At 52.0% G+C, this 15,664-nt stretch overlaps 1 protein-coding gene across 1 annotated transcript in view; it reads right to left on the reverse strand.

The window, feature by feature from the left end:
• Positions 1 to 15,664, reverse strand: part of LOC137846905 (uncharacterized) — a 426,139-nt gene that overhangs the window by 279,273 nt on the left and 131,202 nt on the right. The window lies entirely within an intron of this gene.

Below are 15,664 nucleotides of genomic sequence, written 5' to 3' on the forward strand. Positions count from 1 at the left end.
CAGCTCTTCCAAAGCTGGTGCTAGGAATATACCCAAGGAACTGCTGCATGTGGGGCACAGACGCTGTGTGCTGGGGATCTCCCAGGCAAGAGAGCAGGGCTCCTGCAGCTTCACGGACCTCCATCTCCTGTGCCAGGGCTGGTCCCAGACTGGGAGGTCCAGAGCCGCCTTTGTGCCAGCAGCTGCGGTGCCTTGCGAGGGGCTAGGGCTGTGGTGGCTGTGCCCAGAGCCCTGCAGCAGCCTGAGGTGGGCACTGCCCTGGGGCCAGCCCAAACTGGGCTGCTGGGCTGGGATGGACTGGGCTGGGCTGGGCTGGGGAGAGGGCAGGGAGGTGGGGAGAGGTAGGCAGGGGCTGGGCTGGGCTGGGCAGTGCCCAGCAGAGGGCAACAGCAGCGTCAGGGAGCGGTGGCAGCATGCAGGGGAGGGCTCCCAACAGGGCTTGGTGCTGCAGAGCCAGGGCTGTGCCAAGGGAGCCCAGAGCTGCAGGGGCAGGAGAAGGGAGGCCGCTCTGGGCCCTTGCTGGCCTGGGCAGAGCAGGAAGAGGGCCCAGGGCATTCGAACCCTCCATGCAGCCTGCCAGCATGTTTGCTGAGGCCCAGGGTGGCTGCTGCAGGGGCAGGGAGCTCAGCATGGCCCTTGCAGCCCCCTGCCCTGGGCCTGCCTCTGCCCTTGGGCTCAGCCCCGGCCTTGGCTCTGCTGGCAGGAGCGCTCTTGGCATGCACTTCCTGGCCTCCCCTTGCCTGCGCACAGCTGCTGCCCACTCAGGCTGCTGCCACAAACGTGTCCTCACCAGCAGCACCACCCCTTGGGCTGCTTCTGCTGGCCTCCCCCACCCCACTGCCTTGACTCCTTGTCTCTGCTGGGCCCCAACTCCTGCACTGAATTACATTCCTTGGCTCTCAGTGACGTCTCCCCTGCCATGATGGGACATGCTTTCCAGTGCACCATCTACCAGACACAGCAATGAATACCATGAGCTGGACTAGAGGGGTGTCGTGGTTCCGCTCGAGTGGGCAGCCGAGCTCCACCACAGCTGCTCTCTCACTCCCCCTCCTCAAAGAGGAATGGGGAGAAAATATGTGAAAGGGGCTCAAGGATTGAGATAAGGACGAGAAAATCACGCAATAATTAGTGTAACGGGCAAACCAGACTCAGCATAAGAAGACAGATAGTAAGATTTATTGCTCATTACTAACAAGCTAGAGAAGTGAGAAACAAAGGAAAGAAACCAAAAGCACCTCTCTCCCCATCCACCCTCTTCCACCTCCTCCCCCCGAGCGGCGCAGGAGAACGGGGGAATGGGGGTTATGGTCAGTCTACAGCACTTCTTCTCTGCCGCTCCTTCTCGGTCACTCTCGTCCCCTGTGCTGTGGGGTCCCACCCATGGGATGCAGTCCTTGATGAACTGATCCGGCGTGGGCTTCCCACAGGCAGCAGCTCTTCCAGAACTGCTCCAGATATGGGTCCGTACCACGGGGTCCATCCCTCAGGAGAAAACTGCTCCAACCTGGCTCCCCTACGGGCAGCAGCTCCTGCCAGGTCACCTGCTCCTGCGTGGTCTCCTCTCCACGGGCTACAGGTCCGGCCCGGAATCTGCTCCGGCAGGGGTCTTCCACAGGCGGCAGCCTCCATCGGTGCAGGGCCACCTGCTCCACCGTGGTCTCCTCCACGGGCTGCAGCGTGGAACCCTGCTCCACCGTGGTACTCCATGGGCTGCAGGGGGACATCCTGCTTCACCATGGTCCTCACCACAGGCCGCAGGGGACTCCTGCTCCGGCGCCTGGAGCACCTCTCCCCCTGCTTCTACACTGACCTTGGCACCTGCAAGGCTGTTTCTCACTCCCTTGACTCTCCCGGCTACTGTGTGGCTCAGCGTTTTTTTTCCCTGTCTTAAATATGCTCTCACAGAGGTGCAAAACAACATCACTTATTGGCTCAGATCTGGAAAACAATGGGGCCCTTCCCAAACATGGGGCAGCTTCTAGATCTTTCTCACAGAAATCACCCCTATGGCCCCCTGCTACCAAAACCTTGCCACGTAAACCCACTACAAGGGGTCCTCCTTCCAGCCAAGGCGGGGGCACAGAGGAAAGGACAATCAGGTTTACTGGACTGTGTATATTTAATGGCCTGGCACATCAGACCCACAAATGTATCAGGCTCTACTGCACACCGGTGCACAGTGTACCCTGATGCCATCAAGCTGTAAAGAGGTAGAACGCACCTGTATTTCTGGAATGATGGGGCATCCCAAGAGATAACTGCACTGGAGGTTGAAGTGAGTCCAACAGGGAAGGAATGGCAAAAGCACCTGTTATAAATGAAGTCTCAACTCAATCTGAATTTAGTAATATTTATAAAAGGCAAGTAAACAGTGCTGGGTGTGTGGGGAGTCTATGCTCTACCAACACGCACACACAAAGATCGAACTTTCTAAATGTACAGAACATTGCTTTTATATATGCCTATACATATGTACAATCAGAAATGGTAACAAACAATCCTTTGTCTATTACTGTTAAAGTCCATGAATGGGGGAGCATAGTTGGAGTTGGTAATCCTGGTTGAAGTGCTCCCATATCTTCAATGAGTTAACAGTCTCCATTTTCCACTCCTTTTCTTGATTACAAACACCGGAGAGTTCCAGGGCTAGTTGTGGGAACAACATGTCTTGCTAGGAACTTGGCCTTTGGGCCTTATATATCCCATTCTTCCCAGATCGAAGAAAAACATATCCATCTCCTCTTCAAGGCCAAGAGGGCCTGTGTCAAAAGGCATGTCACCAGGGGGCATAACAGCAAAGGCCTGCAATGGCAGTAGTGGTGGGGGTGGGGGCAATGGTGTAGTAGAAGGATCGGTGGATGAGCCTGCAGCTCCCTCACTGTCTGGCAAACCACACGTGTCTGACTGTGGTCCCACATGGCTCTTTAAGGCCTCAGAGACTGCTTGCCAGGTGCCAAGCAGTCCCACTGCAACCTTGTCATTTTTAGTTGCAGATTCCCACAACTTGACATCAATTTGGTTGCATATTTCAGGCTTATACACTGTCTGATTGTTAATAAGGAGAATAAGCTGTAAGGTTACCAGGACAGTCTTTGTTTCTAAGGACGTATGATTCCCCGTAATGCGCAACTGCTGACCAGCAAGAGGCAGTTGTGTGCACGGCTCCGCTTCTCTCAGCTGGAGCTTCTTCCCAGCTCCGGTGCGCCCATTTCTAACGACTTTCTGTACGAGCGTCTCTGAGCGGTTTGCTGAGTTTGGCCAAACCTATCTTTATGAGATGATCAGCATGCCTGTTCCCGTCCTGGTCTCTATTCTGCCAGCCTGTCCCTATTCATTCCTTTTTCATTATGTCGGGATGCCTTTTTTCATCTTGAGGACAGGCTCCCCTCTTATACCCTTCGCCCCACAGCAGTCCTTTTCAAAAACAGATTTTCATTCGTCAAACAACTTTGCCCAGCAACAGCAAAGACTGGCTTCAGGAGAGGGAACTTCAAAGTTTCAGGAGGGCACCACCGGTGGGGCTTTGGCAGAGCTGCCTTGGAGACAATGGACATGAAACAGTTTTCTACCTTGCTTGGCCTTCCACAGAACCCTTCTGTTGTGGGTTTGCTGAGGGTTGAAGAACAGCAGGTGCCAATGGCTACCATGGTGGCGCACCTGAGACAGCGTCGCACTAACCGAGACTCCCTGATTGCCATCCATGAGCTGGGTCATTGACTGGAGAGCCAAGGTGTAGATGTAGAGCTTGGGAGCGTGCGTTAGTGATGGACTTGTCAGCACTAAGGTAAAGTTGCCTGACCTGGGTGACACGTCCCAGAGTAGTGTCAGGCACAATGCAATTCTTTTTGCCTTCTGCATCTATAGCACAGGAAGTAGGACTTTGCCCTACTCTATTGACTGGGCAGCTCTTTTCACTTTACTCAATTTAGGTTTCCATGGCTGGAAAGGGACAATTTCCCAAAAGAGGCCAATCTCATGGGTACAGCTACAGCCACTTGAAGATATATTTTCTTTAGTTTTCTTCCTGAGTTTTCAACAGAAGACCCAAGAGAACCATGGATGTCCAGGTGTCTACTCAGATTCATTTAGAATGTCTCAGGATCCAATGGTCATTTCAATTTTATTTTATTTTATTTTATTTTATTTTATTTTATTTTATTTTATTTTATTTTATTTTATTTTATTTTATTTTATTTTATTTTATTTTATTTTGTTTTATTTTAATTTTATTTTATTTGTATTTATATATATATATTTTTTTTTTCTTAAGGAACCCCTGACAAGTCTTAGAAAGTGTTTCATGTGCTGGGCTGGGCTGCAGTTACAGGGACAAAGACCACTGCTGGCAGTGGAGTTGTCAGACCAGCACACCTTGCTCTTCCTCCCAATGAAGGTCTCCAAAGAAGTCACCCTGGATGAATAGCAATAGGAGAATGAGGTTCAAAACTGAAATGCAGCAAAATTCAGCCTTTGAAATAAGAAAATATTTTTAGTGGTTGCTCTTTGAAATCTTCTTCCTTAATTACATCTTGCAAGATCTGCAAGTAGCTGCACAAGGCGTGAAGTTTTGAAGAAAACTATCAAAGAGATGTTAGGAGTTTCTGCATTTTAATGAGTTCCATGGTGTATTGTGGTGCTGAGTCTGTGAAGCTCAGGTACTGAGAGGTTAATGATGCAACTGCTAGAGAAAGTAAAGTCAGAAGGAAAAGCTGAAGTGAGTTGGAGTATTAATGGGCCCCACTGAGGGCTGTTACTAACAAAGCCTCCCCGGGACTTGTAAGGGCAGATAATTGGAGGCCATGGTTACAGACAAGCAAAGTGCTGTGCTGAGAAAAGTCTTGGTTGGTTTTGGTAATGCAGAAGGGCCAAGGGTTGGCCCCAGCCACTGGAAGGGGAGATCCTGCATCCCCACATCTGGCTCAAGGCTCTTGCTGGGGTCTGTGGGCTGTGGTGGGCAGTGTGATGCCATGAGAAGAACACTGGTATGACACCTCTGAGGTGCTGCACAGGGTTGAAAAGAATCAATGAGGCCCCATTGCAACGTGTATAACATCTCTCCTCATAAGCTGTAGCCAAGGCGACAAAGCCTTCAGGGCTGTTGGGACCTTACATTCTTGCCAGTACGTTCTGCCTTCTCCTCTGTATCTTTTCCTACGCTGTCCCACAATTTGTCCTATTTCCTTGAAGTCTTCATACACCCATCTCTGTTCACCACTTTGCTCTCATCCCTTGCTTTAACCCATGTCTCGTCAACCCTCACCAGCTGTTCCTTGAAAGACAAAGCAACGGTCTAATCAGAGGGTGACCTGTGGCACTACAGCACGACTCTTTGAGGGACATTTCCTCCTCCTCATGGCAGGTTCCAACATTCCAGGGCACGCTTTGTGGCAAGTTTTTGTCTCCTTCTCTTTCCTACTACCAAAGGAAGCTGCATCTGGTAGGAAACCACTCCTGAAGTAGGCATCCCAACCCAGCAGGCTCCTTGCGGCCTCTCAGCCAACCAGACACAAGTCACCTCAGCAGCAGCTTCCAAGCCAGGGGCCTGCTTCTGGCCTTGCAGCTTCTTGTGGAGACACAGCCAAGCCTTGTGCCTCCTGCTGGTGCCCAGTCATGGACTCAAGCAGAAGGGACAGGACAACCCATCTGGGGGCCTTCTTTCTGCCTGGGTCCTCCTGGGTCTGGAGGCAGAGGGGATCCCCCAGTCAGCATGCCAAGCAGGTGCCTTCTGCTGGCCTAGCAGGGCCACTGCCAGATGTCAGCCCAAAAGTGCAGATCCCAGGGAGAAGTCAAGGGTGACCTGCCACCTCCAGACACAAGTGACCTCACAGTCCCTTTCCGTGACACGTTCCTGCTGCTGCCCTATCAAGTGCAGAGACAGAAGTGACCTCACAGTCCCTGCCACAGTCACATTCCTCCTGCTGGGGCAGGAGATCCTGAGGCAGAGCTGAGCTATTCAGAGCATTCCCACCCATCTCCTCCTCGTGGCCCACAAGCTGATCAGATCCATGGCCCCTCACATTTATTTGGAGTTAGGGCTTTTGTTTAGGTCTCTTAAGCAGTTTTCTAGTGTTTAATGGACCATTTTAATGCTAATATTAAGGACAGAGATCAGAGTGATTAAGAGAAAAAGAGCTAGGGGAATCAGTTATGGGCTGAGTTTTGTCTTTTAGGGATACTTTCAGGTCAGTCATTAGAGTGGTGGATTCCTTTCAGGGTGCTGAGTAGCATTTAGTTTTAGGAAATAACTTTACAGGTTGAAGCTTGGGAATAGCCTTGTATGACTATTTCAAGTCACAGTTACAGCAGCATCAGCATAACCTGAACCCTCTTACTTCTACAAAATCCTTAATTTCGGCTGGCCAAGCCCCTATTCCCTCCTCTCAGTCTCACATTTCTCCTGGCCAGGCTTCTCCTGATTTCCTCATGTCAGTTATCTTTTTAGGGGCATGCTTATGATGTCTTTCATGATCTTAGACTATCTGTCAGTGCTCTGTTGGCTACTCTATTCCTGAGAAAAGCGTCCCTTAAGACACGATGGAAAAGGACACAAAAGTCCATCAGAGCATCCTGCACAATGTGCCCAGCAGCTCTGCAGTGCCACAAAAGTGCGATTCCTGCCTACAAGTTTTCTTTCCAGAATGGCTCCTATGGCTCCAGGGTAACTTTTCCCAGGCACTCAGTTCCCCAGGCCACACCACTCTTGTCCGCAGGCCCCACGTGTCTCTCCAAGCCTCCCCTCTTCCCCTGCAGTAGTGGCACTTCACTGCAGCAGGTTGGTGCATCTCCAGGCTCAGGGGTGTTTGCTGAGGGCCTGCCCCGTGTGGGGAGTGGTGGGGAGGAAGAGAGCAAGGTCATCTCCTGGGGCATGGCTGAGCACAGCCCAGGCATCCTGCACCACAGGCAGGCCCCTGCTCCCAGACTGAGGCACACATGCAAGGTGGACACTTCTCCATCAGCCCAGCTTCACGCAGGGACCTTCAGCCCTGCCCCAGTTCCAGGACTGACCTCGTCCTCCTACTCCATCCACAGACAGCTGCTAAAGCCCTGAGTGTCTGTGTTTCTCCCAGCCTTCTCACAAGTCTTTCTCCTGGCCCTCCTCACTGTCTCTCTGTGACCCTTCAGAAGGGCCTTTGGGCTTCCTCAATTGTCCTGGTGCTTATTAGCACCTCCTTGGCTCCTTCCAGAGCTCAGAGGGAGCCTTCTAGTCCAGCACAGGGCCCTGCACTGGCTGTGGCTGGGATGGAGTTACTCTCTGCAGAGAAGCCCCTTTGGTGCTGTGTTTTTTATGTGTCCAGAGCAGTGTTGTTCACCCATGGCTCTGGCCCTTGTTCCTGAGCATTGCTTGCACAGCATCAAAGCATTCTGTGCTTCTCACTCTGCCCGACCAGCAAGTTGGTTGAGGGTGGACAAAAGTCTAGGAAAGGAACCCGCTGTGACAGCTGACCCAGCCTGACCAAATGGATGTTCCATGGCACATAACATAGTGCTCAGCAATACATCATCTTTCCAAGACAAGGTGGCACTCTCAGAGACTGTGTGCACAATGGTCTGCTAGTGGGAACTGATGAGTTACAAAATGTTCATCATGTTTGGCTTTTGATTTTTATTTCTTTCTTTTTTCTTTTCCTTTCTTATCCTGATGTGTCTTTCTGTCAACTTGTGAGTTTCACTTACTTATACTGTTCCCTCCCCTCTGCCCTCTAGAGGAGGAGGAAGCAGGCAGCTCGTACATGTGTAGTGTCTGGTTGGGGTGAGCAAGGAGGAGGCTGGCTATGGTGCCAGGAAATGGAGGTCCGTGAAGCTGCAGGAGCCCTGCTCTCCTGCCTGGCAGATCCCCAGCACACAGTGACTGTGCCCCGCAGGGCCAGCCCCGCTCCCCCGGCCAGCACAAAAGCCCTGGCCCAGCCACAGAGCAGCCTGCCCCGAGCAGGGGCCTGCACAAAGAGCTTTCTCCTTCTCATTTCTGTTTTTATACAGGCCCAGAAATGCGGTTCTGCTCTTCCCCAGGGCCATCCCTGCTCCCCGAGGGACTTGTCCAGGGCAGTCTGTCTACGCTAGCCTGGCTGGCCATTGCTGCTTCCCTCCCTGTGCTCCCCTCAGGGCCCCGAGGTGGTGGATCTGCTGTGAGAGCCAGGGGCTCTGGTGCACTGGGATACCCACGGGTCTTCCCCAGGTGCGTGCTACTCAGGGTGGGCAGCAGACCCAACTCCATGGGGATCTCTGCTGCTGAGCCCCTTTCCATGTGTGCTGATGGCTCAGCAGCACAGGGCAGTGCTGGGCAGGGCCATGGGGTGTCTCTGAGGGCACAAAGGGCAGGCGAGTGCTGCACCAGACCTGGCCCAGGAGCCTATAAGGAGGGTCTCCACTGTTACTTTGCAGTCTTATGGGTCTTCACCTGCTGCCTCTTCATTGCCTCCCCTGGCATTGCAGAGACTTCCTTAGAACAAAGACACCTCATATTCACTGTTCCCTCTAAAAAATACACCTAGAAGTTCTTCTTTGGATGGTCACACATTTTACAAGGTCCTAATCACTGCCCACTGAACACCTTGTCCATGAAGATCACCTGACATCTCCGGCAGCTCCAGATTCCTCTACAGGCCTGAATCGGCCATCAGCCCCACTGCAGGAGGTGCAGTCCCATCAAGATGAATCCAGTTGTCTACTTTGGGAAGTGCCACCATAAAGAGAGCTCTTGGTGCAGCCCTTGATCCCTCACAGAACACCCTGGGACTTTTTAAGCCTGAACTCCACAAAGATGCCCAGATAACAGAAGAGCAGGGAGCAACCCCTTGGCTGTATTCCTGGCAGCAGCTTTGGAAGAGGCGTCTGGGCTTGTGGGTTTTCCCTGAGCAAGACCCTCTTGTTACTGTGGTGCTAGCAGGGAGGCCAGCTGTCACCCAGGGCTGCACTGTACTTGCTGCTGCCTTCAGGAATTGGGATGCCACTGTAGAGACAACAGAACTGTCACCAAGGTACACGAGATCTGATGGCTTATCCAAATACAAGAGAAAAGGAGAAAAATGTGGAGACCAAAAGAGAGCAGCAGTGAAAAGGCCACGTTCTGCTGCTGGCCATGGCCCTGGCTCCAGGGAAGCAGCAGCCCTGACCCAACCTCCATCTGACACCAGGGCTCCTGGTCCTGAGCCCCTCCTGCATGCTGGGGCTGCTTCCCCAGCTCCAGAGGAGATTGGAAGAGATGGTAGCGGGTAACAATGTGGTTCTGATGTTTGTTTTTGTTTTAGTTTTTCTTTTTGTGTGTGTTTCTCTACATGGTAAGCCTGCTTCTTTAGGTAATTAGAAGATTGGGTATTTAAAATGAAAAAAAAATAAAAAATAAAAAATCAGGTAACAGGTTAAGGATAACATTATTTAAATCAAAAGAAATAACTTGAAGAAAATATTTTAGGGAAATGTAATAATTAGTTTTTCTTCACAGTTCATGAAATAATCAGGGAACTCACAGTCATTATTGATTCCAAAAAAGCAGGTTTCCAAAGAGTTTTCTTACTGCATCCTTGAGCTCCTGGTTCCTCATGCTGTAGATGAGGCCGTTCAGTACTGGAGGTACCACTGTGTACAGAACTGCCACAACAAAATCCATGGATGGGAAACTGAAGGAGGGGGGCTTCAGGTAGGCAAATATGGCAGTGCTGATAAAGAGGGAGACCACAGCTAGGTGAGGGAGGCACGTGGAAAAGGCTTTGTGTGGGCCCTTTTCAGAGGGCATCCTCAGCACTGCCCTGAAGATCTGCATATAGGACACCACAAAGAAAACAAAACAATTAAAAACTAAAGAAACACTAAACACTAAAAGTGCCCCAACTTCCCGGAGGTAGTAGTCTGAGCAGGAGAGCTTGAGGATGTGGGGGATCTCACAGAAGAACTGGTCCACAGCATTGCCTTGGCAGAGGGGCAGGGAAAATGTAGTGGTCGTGTGCAGGACAGCATTGAGAAAGCCACTGCCCCAGGCAGCTGCTGCCATCTGGGCACAAGCTCTGCTGCCCAGGAGGCTCCCATAGTGCAGGGGCTTGCAGATGGCAACGTAGCGGTCATAGGCCATGGCAGTGAGAAGGGAATACTCTGCTGCAACCAAGAAGAAGAAAAAGAAGACTTGTGCAGCACAGCCTTGATAGGAGATGGCCCTGGTGTTCCAGAGGGCATTGGCCATGGCTTTGGGCAGAGTGGTGCAGATGCAGCCCAGGTCGAGGAGGGCGAGGTTGAGGAGGAAGAAGTACATGGGGGTGTGGAGGCGGTGGTGGCAGGCTACAGCGCTGAGGATGAGGCCATTGCCCAGGAGGGCAGCCAGGTAGATGCCCAGGAAGAGCGCGAAGTGCAGGAGCTGCAGCTCGTGCGTGTCTGCGAATGCCAGCAGCAGGAACTCGCTCACAGAGCTGACGTTGGGCATTCTCTGACATTGAGCACTGTTGTCTGTAGAGAAGGAGAAGGCAGAAAAAGTTTAGAAGACAATTCTCTGAGGAAAACCTACTGCAAGCCTTAGAGCACTCTCATCTGAAGCCTCTCTCTTTGCAAAAGGAGCTTTCTGCGGCTCTATCGCTTGAGTCCCAGCTGATGCTAGGTGAGACTGGCACTACAAGCATGGATTGCTGGGGACTTTAGAGGTGTCCTTCCTTCTGTGTAGCAGTCACAAAGCAGGAACAAGGGGGAAACTCAAGTTTAGTCCACTTACAAGATCCATGAACTTTGCAGGGTTGTTGCAAAGAACACCTCCAACCACACTGTAGAGCGAGTCAGATTTTCTTATGCTTAGTAGAACAATCACACTCTTGTGTTTCCAAAGTAGAGACAGCTTAAAGCAAAGAAGCCCCAACCCCAGTGCAGATAGACAGAATCTGCACCTTATCTCCAGGTACATGAGCAGGATCTCAGCTTTTCCCTCTTCACAAAGGCTGCAGAGGCCTCACACCAGCTGCCCACAGACAGCCATCCTGCAGCACAGACGTGGTTTTAGTACAGAGGTGTCTTCTCCTTGAGGTACCTGGATAACACAAGGATGCCAGGAGAGAGCTGCATCCTGCTGGAGAGAAGCGTGCAGCCCAGGACAATGCCCCACGGACAGAGCTGGATATTTGCAAGCTGGGGTGTCCCAATACCAAATCTGCATCCCCTGCAATGTCCAGAGGAGACTTAGACACCCAACTCTTGGCTAAAAAGGGCAGCTTGGTTATGACACTCCAAGGGGCTTCTGCCAGACTTCCTCACCTCGCACTGCAACCCAGCAGATTTCTAAAAGCCTACTGCATTGCCCACTGCCCTCCCAGAAACAAGACCCAGCAGGAGACCCTTCCAGGACCTGCAGCTGCATGGCCCTGCAGCCAGACCCTTACCTTGTCAAGGGCTGTGCAGGTTTCTCCTGCAGGCAGCTCTCAGCATCCTCCCACTGCCAGCTGCCTCCAAGCCCTCTCTCCTTCTCTTCTCTTCCCGTGCCAGCTGCGGTCAGAGCCCTCAGCCCTGCTGCGCTGTGCAGAGGAGCTGCTCCTGGGCACAGCTGGCTCTCTGCTTCGTGGGACTTTCTGAAATGTGTTTTCTCTGTCCCAGGAGCGAGGCCCAACTCAGCAGCACAGGCCCAGCCCAAGGCACTGCAATCACCCCTCTGGGGGCTTTGCTGATGAGCCCACAAACTCAGGCCCTCAGAGACAATTGAAGACATCTCTCCAGAAGTGCAAGTCAGAGGCAAGTTTCCTGCAGTGTCCCCCTGAGGGCCAGCACTGACACAGCCTCCCTTGGAGCTCGTTAGAGCAGAACCCTGGAGGCAGTGAGGACAAGGAGACAAAGGCAATGTGAAGGTGATACTGATGTGGAGGAAAACTGGATGTGTGTCACCAAGCACAGGGGCCAGGCCTTCACCTCCAGCCTGTAGGAAGCGAAACCTTTCCCTTCACACCTTGCCCAGGGCTCTTTGTGGGGCAGTAGGAGATGGGGATGTGCATGGCCAAGTGCAGGAGAATGGTACAACCCCTGCTTGGTTCATGGGTGGGGGTGAGGAGGAAATGAGGCCCTGGTGTTTTAACAATATGTCTCCTCATTGGCTTTAGTGGCTTAGAAGACAGCAGCCATAGCCATGGACACAAAGGCTTTGGTTCCGTTGGGACTTTCAGCCTTTCCAGTGTTTTTGCTCTTCCCTGAACCAGGCTGTCCTAGGAAATCCCAGTCCTGTACCTTTTTACCCGTTCCTGTAGACCATTGTTTTTGTGGTGTCTCACTGGATCTGTGCTGAGTCTGATAACTCCAATTCTCCTGGTGGCCATGGTCCTTGTAAGGCAGCTCTGTAGGATGCTGGCCTTTTTCCTGGTGAGCAGGCACCACTGCTCGTACGGCATCCCTCATGGAGGGTGTTCACAAGTCTATGGAGTTGGATGGGATATAGCCGAGGGTACTGAGGTAGCTGGCAGAAGTGCTCACCAAGCTGCCTTCCATCATTTATCAGCAGTCCTGGCTATCAGTCAACTGGTGACTAGCAAATGTGATGTCCTCCTCAAAATGGCTGGAAGGAGGATCATGGGTTTGTCAAAGGCAGGTCCCGCTTGGCAAATCAGATCTCAAGGTGTGACAAGGTGATGCTCGCAGTGGATGAGGGAAAGGCTGTGGATGTGGTCTACCTAGGCCGCAGTAAGGCTTTTCCATCTTTTCCCACAACATTCTCCAGAGAAACTGGCTGCTCAAGGCTTGGCTGGGTGTACGCTTTGTGGGGTTAAAGACTGGCCCAAAGTCATGGTAAATGCAAATAAATGCAGTTGGAGGCCTGTCCTTAGTGTCCCCCAGGGCCCAGTACTGCGGCCAGGTCTCTTCAATATCTCCACCAATGATCTGGATGAGGGGATCGAGTGCACCCTCAGTAAGTTTGCAGATGACACCAAGTTTGGAGTGAATGTTGATCTGTTAGGAGGGCTTGCAAGGCCACAACTCGAGTACTGTGCTCAGCTCTGGGGCCCCAATAAGGATGTGTATCTATTAGAAGGAGTCCAGAGGAGGGCCATGGGGACGATCAATGGGCTGCATCACTTTTCCTAGGAACATGCTGAGGAAGATGGGTTTGTTCAGCCTGGACAAGAGAAGGCTCTGGGGAGACCTTAAAGAGCCCTTCCAGTACCAATAGGGGGCCTACAGGACAGCTGTGGAGGGACTCTTCATCAGAGTGTCATGATAGGAGTAGCGGTAATGGTTTTAAACTGAAAGATTGTAGATTTAGATTAGCTATTAGAAAGAAGTTCTTGACTTAGAGGGTGGTAAGGCAGCGGAACAGGCTGCCCAGGGAAGCTGTGGATGCCCTGTCCCTGGAAGTATTCAAGGCTAGGTTGGATGGGGCTTTGAGCAACCTGGGCTAGTGGAAGCCGACTCGATGGTGGAGCAGAGTGAGAAGCAGAGAAGGCCTTGATGTTGTGCAAACACTGCACAGGAACAGCGACTACAGCCGTGGGTGACCAACACTGATCTGGGCACATATCAAAAACACAGCACCACACGGGCTGATCTGCAGAGAAACTCTGTCCAAGCCAGAATCAGTGTCCCCACAATGGATAAGAATCTCTGGAAGGAGCCAGGAAGGTGTTAATAAGCACCAGGACAATTGAGGAAGCCCAAAGGCCCTTCTGAAGGGTCACCGAGTGCCACCCGAGAGACAGTGCTGGGCAGTGGGGAGGGCCAGGAGAAACAATTGTGTAAAGGTTGTGAGAAACAAGGAAATGTCATTGCCATTACCCAGGGCTGCAAAAAATCACTCACTGGCCTCCTCTGTCAGGGCATTGTGAGCCCAATAGACAGCAGTGAATGGAGCCCACAGAGCATGAGCCTGTCCTATGTGGACTGAGCAGAGCTCAAGTGCTCAATCTGCTGTGAGCAGGCAGAGGAGAGCTCTGCAGCCCCAGGACATGCAGCAGCCCCAGCAAAGGAGCCTGGCAAGTGATTCCTTCCAGCCCTGGGGCAATGGCAGTGACCCCATGAGCTGGGTCTGCTTCCCAGCTTGCCCAGCACGGCCCTGCAGAGTGCCCCGTGCCCCGGGAACCCCGGCCCCCTCTCCCTGCAGAGCAGCACCACCAGCTGAGGCTGGAACTGGGGCTGGGGCTGGGGCTGGGAGGTGCTTCCCCAAGTGTTTTCCAGGCCAGCTTCATGCACAGGGCTTCTGGATGTGAGCATAATCTTCGCTTAGAGCAAGGATCTGAGAGACCACCAACAGGCACAGGGCAGGAGGTCCCTCCTGCCCAAGTACTTTACAGGACTGGCACGGAACTGGCTCCTCAGAGAGGCTGGGAGCCCATCATCAATGCTGCAAGGATCAGAGCCAGATTAATTGTAGGTGGGCAGGTCCTGTCCCCAAAAGGGGGGTGTTTTGTAGGTATGGTATTATGAGGTCAGTCGTGCTTCAGAAATTTTAGTCCAAACCCCTTTTCCATTATATTTACGCTCTTGCTCAGCCTGATCCCTGCCCTTAACACTAGCATTAAAATGCTCTAATTAACTCTAGTATTCTTGCAGATCTAAACAAAATGTTAAACCAAAGAGCTTGCACATACTCTAACCACAGACCTGACACCCCAAGAGGAACACCAAACCCTCCTACTAAAAATTTGCTTAATCTCTAACCCAGAAAAGTTTGCTGTACTCCCTAATGTCATAAAAGAACAACTAACATCCAAAGCCTGTCTTTCCGTGCATTAACCTCCACACCTTTAACCCTTTTCCTAACCTTTAAATTTAGGTTCTTTTTCCCTAGAGGCAAGGCAGGAACTGTGAGGCTGCTCTGCAGCCACATGGCATTCAAAGATGGATGTGACGGGCCATGGATCTGATCAGCTTGTGGGCCACAAGGAGGAGATGGGTGGGGATGCTCTGAGGAGCTCAGCTCTACCTCAAGATCTCCTGCCCCAGCAGGAGCAATGTGACTGTGGCAGTGACTGTGAGGTCATTTCTGTCTCTGCACTTGATAGGGCAGCAGCAGGAATGTGTCACGGAAAGGGACTGTGAGGTCACTTGTGTCTGGAGGTGGCAGGTCAGCCTTGCCTTCTCCCTGGGATCTGCACTTTTGGGCTGACATCTGGCAGTGGCCCTGCTAGGCCAGCAGAAGGCACCTGCTTGGCATGCTGACTGGGGGATCCCCTCTGCCTCCAGACCCAGGAAGACCCAGACAGAAAGAAGGCCCCCAGATGGGTTGTCCTGTCCCTTCTGCTTGAGTCCATGACTGCACAGCAGCAGGCACAAGGCTTGGCTGTGTCTAGCCTAGAAGCTGCAAGGCCAGCAGCAGTCCCCTGGCTTGGAAGCTGCTGCTGAGGTGACTTGTGTCTGGTTGGCTGAGAGGCCGCAAGGAGCCTGCTGGGTTGGGATGCCTACTTCAGGAGTGGTTTCCACCCTGATGGAGCTTTCTTTGGTAGTAGGAAAGAGCAGGAAAGAAAAGACTGCTACAAAGTACACCTTAGAAGTTTTGCTCTGGCCATGTAGTGGAAGAAATATCCAGGGGAACAACTGGTCTTCCTGCTACAGACTGGGGCAAAGAAGGCATTAAGTACTTAAGCCTTTAACATATCTCTAGATCATCACCAGATTTCCACCACATCTAATAAAGGATGATGATTCTCCTTAATTCTCCTTTATTTAAAGTATTTCTATAAGCAGGGTTTATTGTCTTTGACAGTCATAGCCAGATTGA

The sequence above is a fragment of the Anas acuta genome, chromosome W (assembly GCF_963932015.1).
Source record: "Anas acuta chromosome W, bAnaAcu1.1, whole genome shotgun sequence".
Classification (NCBI taxonomy): domain Eukaryota; kingdom Metazoa; phylum Chordata; class Aves; order Anseriformes; family Anatidae; genus Anas; species Anas acuta.